We start from the raw sequence: 15,979 nt of genomic DNA, 5'->3' as shown, positions 1-15,979 counted from the left end.
ATGCTCACACAAGAACCTGTACATGAATGTTCATTGCAGTATTATTTGGAAGAGCCAAAAATTGGAATTAGCCTGGATATCCTTCAACACACCATGGTGAATACACACTGTGGACTACTACTCAGTCATAAAAAGGAACAAACTACTGATACATACAATAACTTGGATGAATCTCTCAGGTATTATGCTTAGAGGAAGAAAAGCCAGTCCTTAAAGATTTTATATTGTATGATTCTATGTGTAACACTTTTAAAATGACAAAATTTTAGAAATGGAGGACAGATTAGTGGCTGCCAGAGGTTAGGGATGGAGGTCGAGTGGGAGAAAGGTGGGTAGAGTTATAAAAGGGCAGCGCAAGTCTTGTAGTGATAGAAGTGTTCAGTATCTTAACTCTGGTTGTAGATACATGAACCTACATGACTGATATAATTGTGTAGAACTAAACACACACATACGTGAGTACAAGTAAAACAGTGAAATCTGAATAAGATGGGAGGATTATATCAATGTAAACATGCCAGTTTGGTATACAGTAAAACCTTAGATTGTAGTAACTTGTTCTGCGAGTGTTCTGCAAGATGAGCAAATATTTCTAATAAATTTTCACTTGATAAATGAGTGATGTCCTGTAATATGAGTGGTACATGATACCAAATGTCACATGATCACAACTGAGCCAATGGTTCTTGAAATTTGCTTTGATAAACAAGTGCTTTGGATTACAAGCATGTTACCACTGGAGGAAATGAGGAAAAGTAAAGACAATATCTCTCTGTATTATGTCTTACAACTATATGGGAATTTACAGTGGTCTAAATGAAATTTTTAAAAAACCCGCCCTAATTATGTAAGACTGAAAATTGGTTTACATGGCCTTATACTTGAGGGCAAACACGGTGACATTATCTTTGCACTCCTAACCCCTAGTAGGTTGACAGACACATGATAGGTGCACAATACATAATTGCTAAGTGAGTTAATTTGGGGGACAAAGTAGAGTAAGGAGTCAAAAAAAAAGGCTGACATTTCTATTCTTAAGTGCTTGGAAGAGGGTGATACCTTTAATTAAGAGACATGAGTACAAGGTACAAATTTGAGTTGAGGTAGTTAAGATCTCTCTCTTCTCTGTCTCTCTCTGACTTTCTCACGCTTTTTTCTTGAAATGTCGAATTTGAAATTTGAGTGAGATATCCAAATGGAAGTAACTTCAAATGTTTCTGTTCTCTCTAGTATTCTAGCTAAACAACAAATGTCCTCGGATTGACACTATAATTCAAGTTTATATGTATGTAGCTCAGTACATTTCTTGAAAAGGACTTGATAAAACTTTCATAGTTCATTTTTCTCTAATACTGGATATTCTACCTGATCAACCCAAATTCAAATAAAATGATCACATTCTGAATTGTCTTCTCATTTTATAGCTAGAACCTATTTATTGATTTTAATCCACATTTTAAATTCTTAACTCTTTGTCAGATGAGTCATATGTTCTCCCTTAAATCTAAGGTGTTAGGTTTTGTTTTTAATTAAAGATCAATTAAAAATGGGCACAATAATATTTGACATAAGTCAAAACATTAGTCAATGGTCAAATATAAATTCAGTTATACATGTTTTGCTGTTATATATCAATTTTAATATCACTTTGTAGGAAACTATTGTCTGTAAAACTAGGGTACAGGTTTTAGTATCACAGATCTAGAAAGGAACTTTAGTAATCATCTAGTTCTATGATCATAACAGTATTAACAATCTTGATTGTCTTCTTGACAATCTCTAGGCATTTATATTACATATGCTAGCCAGCTCTTGAGTTTTATCACCTAGTTGTTCATAGAAGTTCTTTCTTATGTCCAAATGAAGTGGCTTCTATTGGCAGAGACTATGTTGTATTTACTTTTGCGCTTCTGTAATCTCTTGTGTTAAGCAGCAAGGCAGTACCCATATTATGTGTTTATTGACTGAATCAGTGGCTAAATTAATGCTTATTTTTATCCCATTTTCTCATGTCTTCTAAGGAAAAGCAGAACCCTCCTGCCCCCCAATTATGAAGGTAAGATAATGATCAAGTCAGCCCAGTCTTCTCTTCTCCAAGCTAAATAACTGGAATTAATTTAACCTTTTCTCATAAAGCCTCATTTCCTTTCCTAATTAATCATCCTTACCATTCTCCTTTTAGCCTTTACACATCCTTTAAAAATTTATCACTAGTTGGACTCTTCATTCCAATAAGGACCTCATTAATTTAAAATATATTAGCTTGATTACTTTGTGGCTTGTATCCATTATGTGTTACCCAGTTTTTCTAGGACCACACAACCCTATGACTGCTTCTGCCACATTGTAGGGTTTTGATAAATATTTGTGTTACGGCTGAATTTGGTCATGTTAGTATTTGGTCTTGTTATAGACCTTTTCTCTTTCAGAAAAAGTTACCAAGCTATGTTCTTGTCTGGCCCAATATCTTAAGATGTTAATGAAGACATCTCTTTCTGTTTTTATTCAAAGGGCAAAGGAAACATCCTATTGACAGCCACAGGCTTTCAAAATTGCATCCCTGTAACAAAAAACACATTTCTACCAAGTGGAGCTTGCCTACCTGATCCTGTCTGTCTTCTCAATATTGTCTTATGAACAGCCTCATGTGGTTGGATTCCTGGTAAGCCCATTACACCAAGCCTATGGGTATGATCAAGCACATTTGAATTCTAGTGGTGAATGCTGGGCTTACTCTGACACCTTTGTGCCATATATAATATCATATTACCTTTTTTAAAAACATAGGTATTATTTAGATTTTTAGATATTTAAATTTACTGAAAAGCAGTAATTGTGTTTCACCTACCTTGTGCCTTATACAAATGACTTGGCCATTTTAGGCACTCATGTATCTGTTGAACTGAAGACTAAGTGATTGAATGCCATTTTAAGCTTACATTAATTCAGTGAAGGTGGTATATTTAGTTTCACTAAAATAGCAAAGCAATAAATATTTGCCCAATTAGTGAAGCTGCTATTCTTATGCCTTTGATACAGCAAATTTGGCAAATGTTATTATTTTAGCATTCTTGGATTATTTAATTTACAGCCTGTTATTATATCAAATAGACATTGGTACTTTCCCAGTGTTTCTTAAACTGGGAGTTGACCCATAGAGAGATCATGGGCTGTTGTCAGGAAGTCACAGAGACAGCAGCCCCAGTGCCCTGAATAGCTGCTTGGAGTAGAGACAGTGAACTGTGGGTGACCCAGCATTCTCCACCTACTCCCTCCCCTCGGGCACTTCCTCCTTTCAGATTTGATGTGATACTGAGATGGAGACCAGAGCTACTGCAAGATCTGTAAGACGACAAGGGAACTTACATTTTTGGGGACAGTTGATATGAGTCATGGAAAACCCAGGGGAGTTCACAGGATGAAAAAGTTTATGAAGTCCTGGGGTAACCTCAGGCTGATGCTAATTGAATTCCCTTGACAAAGGATCTTAAATGATGTAGAACAGTTACTGTTTTTAAATGAGTGCAGGGAAAACAATTTTCCCAGGGTGTCTCATTGGAGACCAAAAGGTCACTAAGACTCTGTGGTTACAGTCATGTGCAAATCAGTCTTTGGATTAAGTGAGAACTTAATCCAAGGGATTTGGAATTAGAAGACTTGGATTTGGCTTGGTAATCGTATTGTTCTTATTAGCAGAAAACTGTGATTTCATTTTAGCATCAAGCCTTAAAATTTGTCAAGTAAAACATTTGAATTTCTATTATCTTTAGCAGAAGTTAAAAATAGTTCTATAAATCTACAGTCTATTAACGGTTGGCAGCAGACTTGATTTATGTTTGTTGTATCCCAGAGTGCAAACTTATACCTTTCTCTGTTTTTACACACTTTACAGAACCTCACTCAGACTTATGATGTCCACCATCCCTGTAGATAGGGTTTTCTCAGGACATACATAGTTCATGGCTGTTTTCTGGGGAAATTATTAGTAGCTCCCTGCCTATCATTCTCAAAAATGTCCTATAAAAAACTCTGTTTTTAACTCTAGACTGATGGGTCTTCTTAGACACCTCAACCTTGATATGGCATAGCCTACTCTACCCTCTATATGCCAATACTGACTTAACTATATTCTTGGAACTCCTTGCTGTGCTATATTCCTTGTTTCCCTTGTCACTCCCCAGCTCCTGTAATCTCCATATGTGTGTTCCTCCCCCATTGAAATCCATGACCCTCTACTCTGGTTGTAATTGTTGCCCAGAAAATTTCTGGGTACTTCTCCTCTTTCATTGAGGATTCTGGGTGGATTCTTGCTCACAGTCTCTTCCCCTCCTAGTTCCACTATCTATCCAAATTACTTCAGTGTCCATGTACATGACTCTGTCATGTAACACCACTGGTTGCCTAACCCAAAAGCCATCAGCTGTTAGGTTTTCATCCCAGACGAATGAAATCTGATTTTGTTCATGTTGAAATGTACTTAGCTCCAGGAATAGCACAAATGCTGATATTTTCTAATTTGATGGTTATTCTGTGGGTAATTCTAATATGCCAGGCATGACAGTCATGGCTCCAAACTCATCACAGTAATCTCAGTTCCTTTTGTGATGGTCCAAGGCTGCTCACGCAACCCAGTTAGGGAATTTCTACAGTTTTCTGGGAAAGCTTTTCTTTCATGATAAAAAAAGAAGAATTTTAAAAGAAAAAGTATTTTTGCCCTTTACTTTCCTTCTTTTTTGGATGCTCTCCGATAAGGATTCTTTTAGCTGTTGTAGCCATCTGGAAACTCTGAAGTGGTAAGTCAACCTGCTGAGGATAGCAGGATAGAAAAGGGTAAAGATCCTGGGTCTCTGATGCTACTATTGAATCTATAAACCTGGAATCTGGCTAACTCTAGAATTTAGGTTAGGATAGTGTAAATATTATTATGTTAAAATCACTGTCTGTCAGGTCTTATGTATTCTGCTAAAAGCATACTTATGATAGATTGCCCCATTTAACCTCCATAGAGGCCAAAACTGGAGGTCAAAGAGCTTTTTCTATAAAAGGCCAGATGACAAATATTTTAGGTTTTGTGAGCCATATAGCATCTGCGGCAATTACTCAATGCTGCTATTATAGCACAAATGTAGCCAAAGACAATACATAAACAAATGAGTGTGGCTGTGTTCCAATAAATTGTTACTTCTACAAACAAGCAATCAACCAGATTGGACCTGTGGGCTATAGTTTGGGGACCCCTTCTTAATCTTCATTAAGAAGTGAAGGTATCAGCTTCTACAGGGCTAACTACATCTTTTGATATTTCTTGGGTAAGATAAGATTATCATCCTCTTCTAGGGCAGTGTAGGAGATTACTGCAGACTTGGAAATTGAGTACAGGGAATAAAGCATTCACAGGTGTGACTGAGAATCTGATTTATCAGGTTGGGCTTCTGTGGGTCTTCTACTGAATGCACAGATTTTTCTTCCTATAGCAGTTGTAAGTAATGGAACAGTTTTTGCCATAAGATCTGATATTTCTTTGATAGAGGCACCACCTGGTTTTTATTTACCAATTCACACATATTTTGGAGGGAGCCTACTGCTGACATCTGCAAAGAGCCTTTGCTGGAATATGGTAGAGGTGCTCAACCCTGTGTTGTTGGAATTTCTTTTGTGAGGTTTCTAGCTGGACAGTGAGGTTCAGTAGGGTTCCAGGTAGAAGAAAAGGAGTCCATTCTTTTTGTCTCCACAATTTTCCAAGTAAATTGGGTAAGATTGCTTTTTCTCCCTACTTTCCCATTAAGACTCTTTTTACTTACTTACATTTGAATCCATTTATATAAAAATCGTGGAAGCACCATGAGTACCTTTAGGGAAAAGAAACAGGAGACTAGGGTAGGAGGTCAAGGAGACTTAATTTTTTATTGGGTGTGTGTAATGTTTGAAAATTCTATCTGCTTATATTACTTTATCCAAAAAATGTTTAAATTACCTATGTTTTAAAAACTGCTGGATGATATCTGTCAGATAGTATTGGTAGATGAAGGTAGGAAAGTACACTGTGAAATTCATTTCAATCCTGATCCCTGCTGGGGACAACTATGTATTCTCACACATTTAGCTGTGACCAATGTTTACAATTATTAGAAAAGAATGCACGCCTTCTGCCTTGCCTATTGACACAAACTGCAGCATAAACACTGATAAAATTACACACCACAGACCTATGAAGCTCATCCACTGGAACTTAATAGCTTGGTAACATCAATCCCAGTGCTTGCAAGGACCATAGCCCTTTGGCCCAGGCTGTCATTTTCAGGACTACAATGCCTGGCCTCCATCTGTTCACAGTTGACTGATGAAAGTAGGAACTGATGGTGCAGTTGAGTGGAAGCTAAAATTACACACATATAAATGTCATGAGATGGAAAAGGAGTTGTGAGGGGCATGAACAAATAGAAGTTATAAAGAAGAAAGAACCAATCAGTAGAAGTTTTGAGATAGGTAAATTATGGAGTTGATGTTGAGCCAATTAGTAATGGAGGAAAATTAAGAATCTGTACCACCATAAAAATGATAATGATGTGATGTGATGGAGGTGTTAGCTCGTACTACAGTGGTAATCATTTTGCAACACAGGCATACCTTGAAGATATTGCAGATTTGGTTCGAGGCCACTGCAATAAAGTGAATGGCACAGTAAGAGTCAAATTTTGGGTTTCCCACTGCATATAAAAGTTATGTTTACACTATGTGTAGTCTATTAAGTGTGCAGGAGGATTGTATCTTTAAAAATGTACATATGTTAATTTAAAAATACTTTATTGCTAAAAATTCCTAACCATCATCTGTGCTTTCAGCAAGCTGTAATCTTTTTGCTGGTGCAAGGTCTTGCCTTGATGTTGATGGCTGCTGAATGCTCAGGGTGGTGATTGCTGAAAGCTAGTGTGGCTGTGGAAATTTCGTAAAATAAGACAACAGTGAATATTTTTACCTTGATTGATTCTTCCTTTCATGAATGATTTCTGTATAGCATGTGATGCTATTTGATAGCATTTTACCCATAGTAGAACCTCTTTCAAAATTGGGAGTCAATTCTCTTCAACTCTGCTGCTGCTTTATCAACTAAATTTATGTAACATTCAAAATGCTTGTCGTTTCAACATTGTTCACATCATCACCACAAGTAGGTTCCATCTCAAGAAACCTTTTTCTTTCCTCAACCATAAGAAGCATTTTCTCATCCATTCAAGTTTTATCTTGAGGTTGAGGTAATTAAAATATAATAATAATCAAAAACTTTGAAATGTGAGAATTACCAAATTGTGAGACAGAGACACAAAGTGATGCTGGAGAAATGGTGCTGATAGGCTTGTTCAATGCAGAGTTTCTGGAAACTTTCAATTTGTAAAAAACTCAATTATATGCAAAGTGCAATAAAGCAAAGTACAATAGAATCAGGTATGTTGTATATAAGTGTATAAAATCAACACATTGTACACCTGAAACTTACACAATATTATATGTCAATCTAAGAGAAAAAAGAATCTGTACCAAAAGAAAAAGAAGTAATTGAATCCATTTAATAGTATTGCCTTTACAGGGAAGACGTGTGGACTTTGCTGCAGAAGTCCCTAGTTTCTCCCAATGCAACTCCAGTCTTTGTGGGATTCACTTGTTTCTGTTTTTGGACTCTCATGAGGTACCTTTTTTGTTTCTTTTTATAATTAACCCACTTTCCTTGACTTAGCCCGAGTGACTCTGTGTTTTTTCTTTCCAAAAAACTTTATTTAAACTAATTGAAATTCCTGCTCTTGAGTTTAGTCATTTTCTCCCAAATAGAGAGTCTCTTTAGCTAGAAAAGCTAAGACAACATTATCATCCTTAATGCCTATGCCAGGAATCTTAAATTCATAATCTCATGTTGATGGAGAATATATAAAACAACTCCAATAACTAAATGATATTTCAAGAACAATAAGTAAAAAGGGCAAATCATATTATAGAGTGAATATAAAAGAGAGTGTATATGTGGGAGGAAGAGGTCATTAGATATAAGAGGAGAGAATCAGCCAGGGTCAACCCTGAAAAAACGGAAAATACTTTTTTTGTCTATATCTCTACCTTTGCCAGGCACACATCTTGCATTCTATGTGTATAACTCTTAGCTTCCACAACCACTCTTGTTTGAGTTACCATTGTTATAACCCATCTTTCTTCATGCATATGCAGTTTTCATACTTCAAAAAAATTGGAAGATCTCAAATAATCTAACTAGAACCTAAATTTCTAGTGCTCAAGGAATTAGAAAAAGGAGAAAAAGCGCAAAGTTAGCAGGTGTAAGGAAAGGATAAAAATAAGAGGAAAAATAAATGAAGTAGAGAACAGGAAAACAATAGAAAAGATTGATAAAACTAAGAGTTTGGTTCTTGGAACAGATGAATAAAATTAACAAATCTTTAGCTACACACAGTATTTAATTCCAGGGTTGAGATGCCTATAGAGCACTGTAAGGTAGTGTAAATTAATGTAAACATAATGTAAACATACATTCTGTTTTAGTTAAGGCAGTCAAGACAGCTACCAACAAACCACTCTCACATTTCAGTGGCTTAACATAATACATTTATTACTCACTTTACAGAGCAGATTAGGTGAGGGATCCAGACCCAGTCCACTGCTACTTTGTGGCACCATCATCCCCTGATTCTCCACTCAGTCATTTGCATTTGGCAAGAGGAGACTGTATGAAGAAAGAATGTCCATTTAACACTCTCTCAGCCTTGGTTACTAGGTCACTTGTTCACATTCCACTGGTTTAGACCCAGCAGGGCTGGGAAAAGTGGAGCCCAGGAAGAAGCGAAGAACGCAGATATTGATGAATACAAGGAATCTCTACTATGTGCTTTCCCCTGTATTTTAGAAATACCTTACCTCGTCAGTTTTTGTTTTCCACTTTTAGATAATCATAAGAAATATTTTTCAATGATAGAAAAGCCCCAGTAAAAACACAGTGGTAAGTAGCAATTGGCATTTCTATTAGTGATAGGGACAAAGAGAGGTAAGAGTAAGAAGTGTGACAAATAGGAGAACACATGCCCCATCTAATAGGAGTCACCATTACTCAGCACAGATGATTGGTATTAGGAAATATACACTCAGTTTTTCTTAGATCTTATGATTTTTCAAATGAAGAGCCTAGTTTTGTATGTGAAATATTCCATTTTCAATATACAGCCTCAATTATGAAATAAAAATTGTTCATTTTGGTTTCCTATAATTTATGAAGTAATTCTCAAAGGAAGTGGCATACCTGAATCTCATGTGCATGTGTGTGTGTGTGTGCGTGCGTGCACATATGTGTGTGTTTAGAATCAACTGTACAACTGTTTTTATATACTTTCTATCATCTCCCTCTTTCCCCTCTACTCCCTACTTATTGCCCTTGACCACCTTAAGGTACTAGCTGATATAAATGTAAGAGTCTGCCCATAGGTATTTGCATCATAACAAAAGATTCTTGAAAACACAAAATCAAAACAATTTAAAGTAATGAATTTCCAATGATAACATTTTAGATAGAACTAACTGTTAAGGATATTTTTTCAGTAGGAACCGCCCCATGACCCTCTAATCACATCTTGTGGGTGGCATCCATTTTATCTGCTTATAGAGTTGTGTTGGTTGAAAAAGCCTTTAGTTCTGTAAGCATTAGGTGTTATATCACCATCCTCTGATAACTTGACTGACTCTGTGTTTAAAGCTCTAAAATGAGTTAGAATATCTTCACCACTCTGCTCAGTGTCCTCACCACTATTACTTGGAATGTATCAGCTCCGTGAGCAGTGACTGGTACTATTATGGACTGAATTCTATTTTCCCAAAATTTGTACATTGAAGACCTAATTCCCAATGAGACTGTATTTGGAGATAGAGGATGTAATATAGGTCAAGTGAGGTCATAAGGGTGGGGCCCTAATACTAAAGTGTTGGTGCCCTTGTAAGAGAGGAAGAGATACTATAGCTCACTCACTTGTGCTTGCCCTCTCTTCATGTTGTACAGAAAAAGTCTGTGTGAAGACGCAGTGAGAGGGCAGCCATCCATGAACCAGGCAGAGAGGCTTCATTAGAAATCAACCCTACTGTCGCTTTGATCTTGGACTTCTAGCCTCCAGAACTACATGAAAATACATTTCTGTTGTTTCAGGTGCCCATCTGTGTTATTTTGTTACATCATGAGCACATGTCACCTGTAGTCTTAGAGTATTAAGTGGGCTTCCATGAACACTTAACTTACTTTGGGAAATATATGCAGACATGTTATAATTGAAGCATTGGAGTTCTTCCAAAGGTTTCAGAGTGAAGGTTTACTGGATACATTTGGCCTATGGATGAATTTCTCTTGGCCAAGTACTTTTGAAATGTGAATTGGAGTGTTTTCAAAGTGGCACACATTCTTCAGTTTCCCACAGTTCCCAGCTCTCCTTATCTATCACTAATGAGCCCCTCCACACATTTATTTTTTGCTTTGTCCCTAGAGACACTTGTGTGACCTGGAATGAGCCCAAATGTCCTTATTTTGCCAGTGATGGAGAGATATTGGGAGGACGTAACAGAAGAAGTGATGTAAGAGGTAGGAGGCAAGGCAGGTAAGAACCTGGGCCTGGAAAGAAAGAGTGTAAGGAAATAGGATATCAGGCATAAGGCTTGTGTATAAGAAATGGCCAATCCAACCAGGGCTGAAAGGACTCCTCTGGATTGCCGGGTCACAGAGTCTTCTCCTGGCTTATGCAACAGCCCTTCTCTTTTTTTGATGTTGATAGATCCTGGTGCCTGATGTCTACACTGAGACTGTAAAAATGTCAGATACTTGCTTCCCTAGCATCCCTTGCAGCTAGAGATGACCCTAAAACACACTTCCAAAGAAACATGAAGGGAAATGTGACTAATTTCTTCCCTCATGTAAAGAGAAAAATGTATAAACAGTGTCCCTGTCCCTTTCTTTTCCACTTTGGGTGCAGTTGGGTGGGAGTACAGCTGTCTTACAATCATGGAGAAACTGGCTGGAGGGTCAAAGCTGACATGTAGAAAAGCATAGAGCAGAAATGTGGAAAGAAGCAGGGTCCTTGAGAACATTATTGGTCTATTGAACAAACACGCTTCATGCTTTCTTGTTATGTGAAAAAGTAAAACAAACAAACAAAAAGACAAAACAAAACAACAAAGGCTACTTTCTGTTGGGTATTTTGCTAATTGTATCCCCAAACATCTTAACTGGTATACTCAGAATAGGTCCAACAGAGCAGTGGGGATAGGAGGTGACAGATGTTGTCCAATTAAACTGAAAGTGAAGGAAAGAGACAATGGCTTGGCTGTGAAGTAAGGCAGAGAAAGAAGAGATTAAACCTACAACTTTCTTCTACAAGGCAGTATATGTGGGGGTGAAGAGTGTAGACTCTGGATTCAGAGACAATGGCTTAGATCCCAATTCTATCATTTGTTGTTGGGACTGGTTATTTAATCTCTCTAAGCCTCTATTTCCTTATCTGTAAAGTGGGGATTTAAGTAGAGCACACTCAGAGGATTGTTGTTGCAAGGCTAAAGTGAGTTCACATAGGTGAAGCTCTTAGCACAGTGGCCAGAAGTTGTTCAATACAGTTAGCTATGAGCTAGACCATCACTGATCTTTAGCCTGTTATATCTGCTCTTACATATCTCCCTCTGGATTGCCCCATACATACCTCAGACCCCTGGTGCCTCCTCTCCCTCTCCTTTCCACCATATGCTTTTCATTTCTGCTAATTAAGAAAATGTCTCAGGTGTAGCAGAAAGACATGTAGCATGCTGTGGGAAGCTAGATGTTTGGGCTAGGGTAGTTTTAATTCACAGAGTATGCTATGTGCTGTGTGATTCTCCAAGACACCCAATAGAAGCTGATCTCATCCTACTGATTGAATTTGATGACACGCTTATCATTTCCTTTTACAGTTTTTATGGTCCAGAATGACTCTGTTGCCAGCATCTTCTGATAGAAGCAATTACTTTTCCAGGCAGTGCAATCATGCTATTTATCAAAAGGAACACTCGACAATCACAATGGACTTCAGAGCTGTGTCCTGAGCCATCTGGTCAACTCTTGGCAAGAAACTTCTTTGTTCTTTAGAGACTGAGCTTTATCCCCAAGCACTAACAGAATTGAAGTGGAAGAAGTTGGAATTATTCATTTTGGTATGTAAAGAATAACTTACTGTTTATGCATATTAAGGGACATTTTAATTTTATTTAAAAAATTTTTTTAACTTTTATTTATTTTTGAGACACAGAGAGACAGAGTGTGAGCAGGGGATGGACAGAGAGAGAGGGAGTCACAGAATTCAAAGCAGGCTCCAGGCTCCTAGTTGTCAGCACAGAGCCTGATGCAGGGCTGGAACTCATGAACCATGAGATCATGACCTGAGCTGAAGTTGACTGCTTAGTCAACTGAGCCACCCAGGCACCCCTTAAGGGACATTTTTAAGAAAGGAAGCAAGTATAGGATGTTTTGTCTGTGCCGCACTGACCTCTTCATTTTAACCTTGCTTTTTTTCACATGAGGGGTGTGTTTACTCTGTTTATGAATCTATATCTATAAAAACAAACACTTTATGTACTTTATTAATTTATCCAATTTTTACTGAATGCCTACTATGGTCCTGGCATTGTTTTAGGTGCTGTGACACAATGAGGTTCCTGCTCCCAAGAGGCTGAACCTGGCCTTGGAGTACATGGTAGGACAGACTTGGGCTGAAGGCACTGGGGTGCGGCAAAGGGGAATGTTTCAGGAAACAAATGGCAAATTTGTTCTGAAGGGAACACTAGATGTAGAACCTGCATTTCTTAAAGTATCAAGGGTGCCGTAAAACAAATATCAATTTTTCTATCATGCTTCTAACTATACCATTCACTATAGCATTGAAATATTCGGAGCTCCTATTTAAATCAGAAGCTGTTATACAATCTTCTCTGAATGAAGGCAGTAATGATTCCTTATACTATGGTTTATTATATGAAATTAGTAAAATCTTAGGCCTCAAAACATAATATGCACCATAAAATCCTGATGTAACGTAGTTAATCTGTACTTTGGGGGTTAGCTCAGTTCCCCTCAATTATCATTATAAAAAGCTTTCACTCCAACTAGAAGAAAGAGCAGCTTAATTTGTAAAAGAGTTCTATATGCTGCTGCTTTAGTTAAACAAAGACAGAAAAGCAGGAGGATAGAATGTGGATTTGCTGAAACATTGGCATAGAATACAAAGCAGCAGTGAGTCCTTAATATAAATGCATTTCACTCTAATAATTACAGGTGAAATTAACTATTTTGGGGGAAGAAGAATAGGAATGAATCAATTCTATTTCAGGTTAGCATTTTGATGTGAGGATTTAGGCATTTGTAATTCCAAGTTAAACACAAAATGTGGCATTTTTCATTTTTGGTATGAATTTCTCTGTTTATGGATACTGTTTCTATATGTAACATGTATTTTTTTAGTATAACCATTTTCCTTCTCACTTTTTCTTTTTTATAACCACATCCCTCCCTAAGCTACCCTGTATCCTTTGCATTAATTCCTAGGCTTCTCGAGAGAGTGAGTCTCCATATTAATCTATGGATCCTATACCCTATCCAATGTCTTTTTCAGGGATTTTAGGAATGGAATAAAGCCCATTCTGCCTGTCTCACTCCGAATTGCTCAGGCTGTAAGATGTGGTACTGGGGGTAGTACTAGCCTCCATATTTCATACCATGTGGTGTGGCCTGCACAGTCCAATGGAAGATGAAGCACAAGCCCAGGAGAGCAAGAGGACAGACAACGCAAGTCCTTGGTTACAGTTGCTCCCAGGGTCAGTGCCAGATTTCTGTTCTTGAATTGTGTAAAACACTCTGCTATCCTGATTTCCCCTTTTTGATTAAACTGGTTCACATTGGGTTTCTATCACCTGCAACCAAGCAATTCCTGACCAATGCAGTCACCCTCACTGTGGCCCTGTATGAACTCTTCAATTAATTTGGTCTCTTCATCTTATATTTTCTTTTCTGTTTTCTTTTTGAGATTTTATTTTTAAGTCATCTCTAAACCCATGGTGGGGCTTGAACTTATAACTCTGAGACCAAGAGTCACATGTTCTACCAAATAAACAGCTGGGTACCCCTCTTTATCCTACTTTCTAAAGCTCTTTTGTGTTCCTGCCTCTACACCTCTGCACCGGGATCTTCACCATTCTCTCCTGTTACGGAAGCCCAGTCTTTCCCAGCATCTAGCCCAAGTTCCCCTTTCCCTGACTACTTGGGCAATCTCTCTGTCCTTAGAACTTACATAGCCTTTGTTCTCCATCAATGCTCACTGCCACTTCCACTTCCCCCAAACCAGACCATAAAGCCCTTGAGCACTGAGGCAATTCATCCTACTGTTGTGACTCTCCAGGGCCTTAAACATTGTATCTGTTTAGTTTTGAGAGAGATGATGTTGCCAGCTATTATTTTATAGATAGATGATAATCTTAAAGTTATAATTTAAATGGAAGATTAACAAATATAATGAACTCCTATTAGCTGAGCACCACATCCCTCCCTAAGCTACCCTGTATCCTTTGCATTAATTCCTAGGCTTCTCTTGTTTTAGGATTAGGTTAAATTGAATGGTAATAGTTCTTACACTGATGACTTCTATATAGAGATATTGCTGTATAAGATGTACACACCCTGTTTGGCAAGGAGGATGTTTTAAGAAATAAGACCCCTAACAATGTCACACGGGGTTGTTAGAGCACAGCTGACAAGACTATGCATTCCTGCCATTTTATATTGACAATAACATCTTCCATTCTCTTTAAACTTGAAGTCTTGACATGCTTCTGGCCCAATTTTCTTCTAGGTGTTTTTCAAACAACAGCAGGTCAATTATTCCAGGCTACAGAGATATTTATGATGCTATTCTAATGTCACTGTATTTCCACAATCTGGGATTGTCTGCTGAGCTTCACCCTAAGTTTTCACATCTATTTCTTTGAGGGTGACACCAGCTGCATTACAACTAATATAATGATAGCATCCAGCATGACATTTTCCTTGCTTTCTTTGGGCCATGTCCAAATCTATCACTTTCAAACATTATGTTAGGCATTAAGAATAAAAATTCCTGACCAGACCCAAAATAATTGGTGGAAATAAAGACCAAAGAAAGTAGATACCATGCAGAACATGCTTACTGGAGGAGTGTAAGGCAACATACTCAGAGGCAATGTTTTTTGCAGTATGTTGGCTTATGTATTGGCTAAGTGCCTATAAGTATAGCTAACACTCAGAACATGGGGGAAATGTTCAGTAATAGAGAACTGAAATGGACAGTTTACACATATTGGTATGTGTATATGTAATTTGGGAAGATACTTCAGAAAGAAATTGTCTTATAAATTTTAGGGACAGAAAAAAGGCATTAATACTGGTAACTTAATAGAAAATAGAGAACTTAAATATAGATGTATACTTGAGTTAAAAATATGGCTTCTTTGCTAACTACAAATGAAGGATTCAAAACCCAAGACTTTGATATAGGTTTGTGAAAAGAAATGGAAGGAGAGAGGTCCTGAAAGGTGAAAAAGTAGATCAAAAAATAACAGACTGTAAGTCACCGTACCAAGGCAGCTACAGACTGGAGGTGGCATGACCATTATTCTAGTTAATGAAGACCACAAGGTGGAGAAAGGCTTCTGAAGGAGCAGCATAGCAGGAGATGTCAAAGAGGTCTGGGTCTCAGTGTTGGACAGGGACTTGTTGGAATTGCTTTCCCAGGCTGCAAGACTCTGAGCGGCAAATAAAATATGCTCTCATGAAAACCCTGACAAGTCTCCATCCTGGTCAAATGACTCTGGCCATCTGTATTATTAAAAATATCTTGGGCTAACTCAAATATGTAGAGAAGCATTTTTCCTTAAAAAAGCTAATGCCTACAAGCAT

At 37.6% G+C, this 15,979-nt stretch overlaps 1 long non-coding RNA gene across 1 annotated transcript; it reads left to right on the top strand.

The window, feature by feature from the left end:
* Window positions 1-4,728: 4,728 nt before the first annotated feature.
* LOC115293307 lies at window positions 4,729-13,942 on the top strand. Its single transcript, XR_003909484.1, has 5 exons — window positions 4,729-4,793; window positions 10,521-10,615; window positions 12,033-12,210; window positions 12,690-12,749; window positions 13,665-13,942. It is a non-coding gene; the product is annotated as an uncharacterized LOC115293307 (long non-coding RNA).
* The last annotated feature ends 2,037 nt before the right edge of the window (window positions 13,943-15,979 follow it).

This window comes from Suricata suricatta, chromosome 6, assembly GCF_006229205.1.
Source record: "Suricata suricatta isolate VVHF042 chromosome 6, meerkat_22Aug2017_6uvM2_HiC, whole genome shotgun sequence".
In the NCBI taxonomy this organism is placed as follows: Eukaryota; Metazoa; Chordata; class Mammalia; order Carnivora; family Herpestidae; genus Suricata; species Suricata suricatta.
Note: the sequence above shows the minus strand (reverse complement) of the source record. Positions and strands in the feature narration are given on the sequence as shown.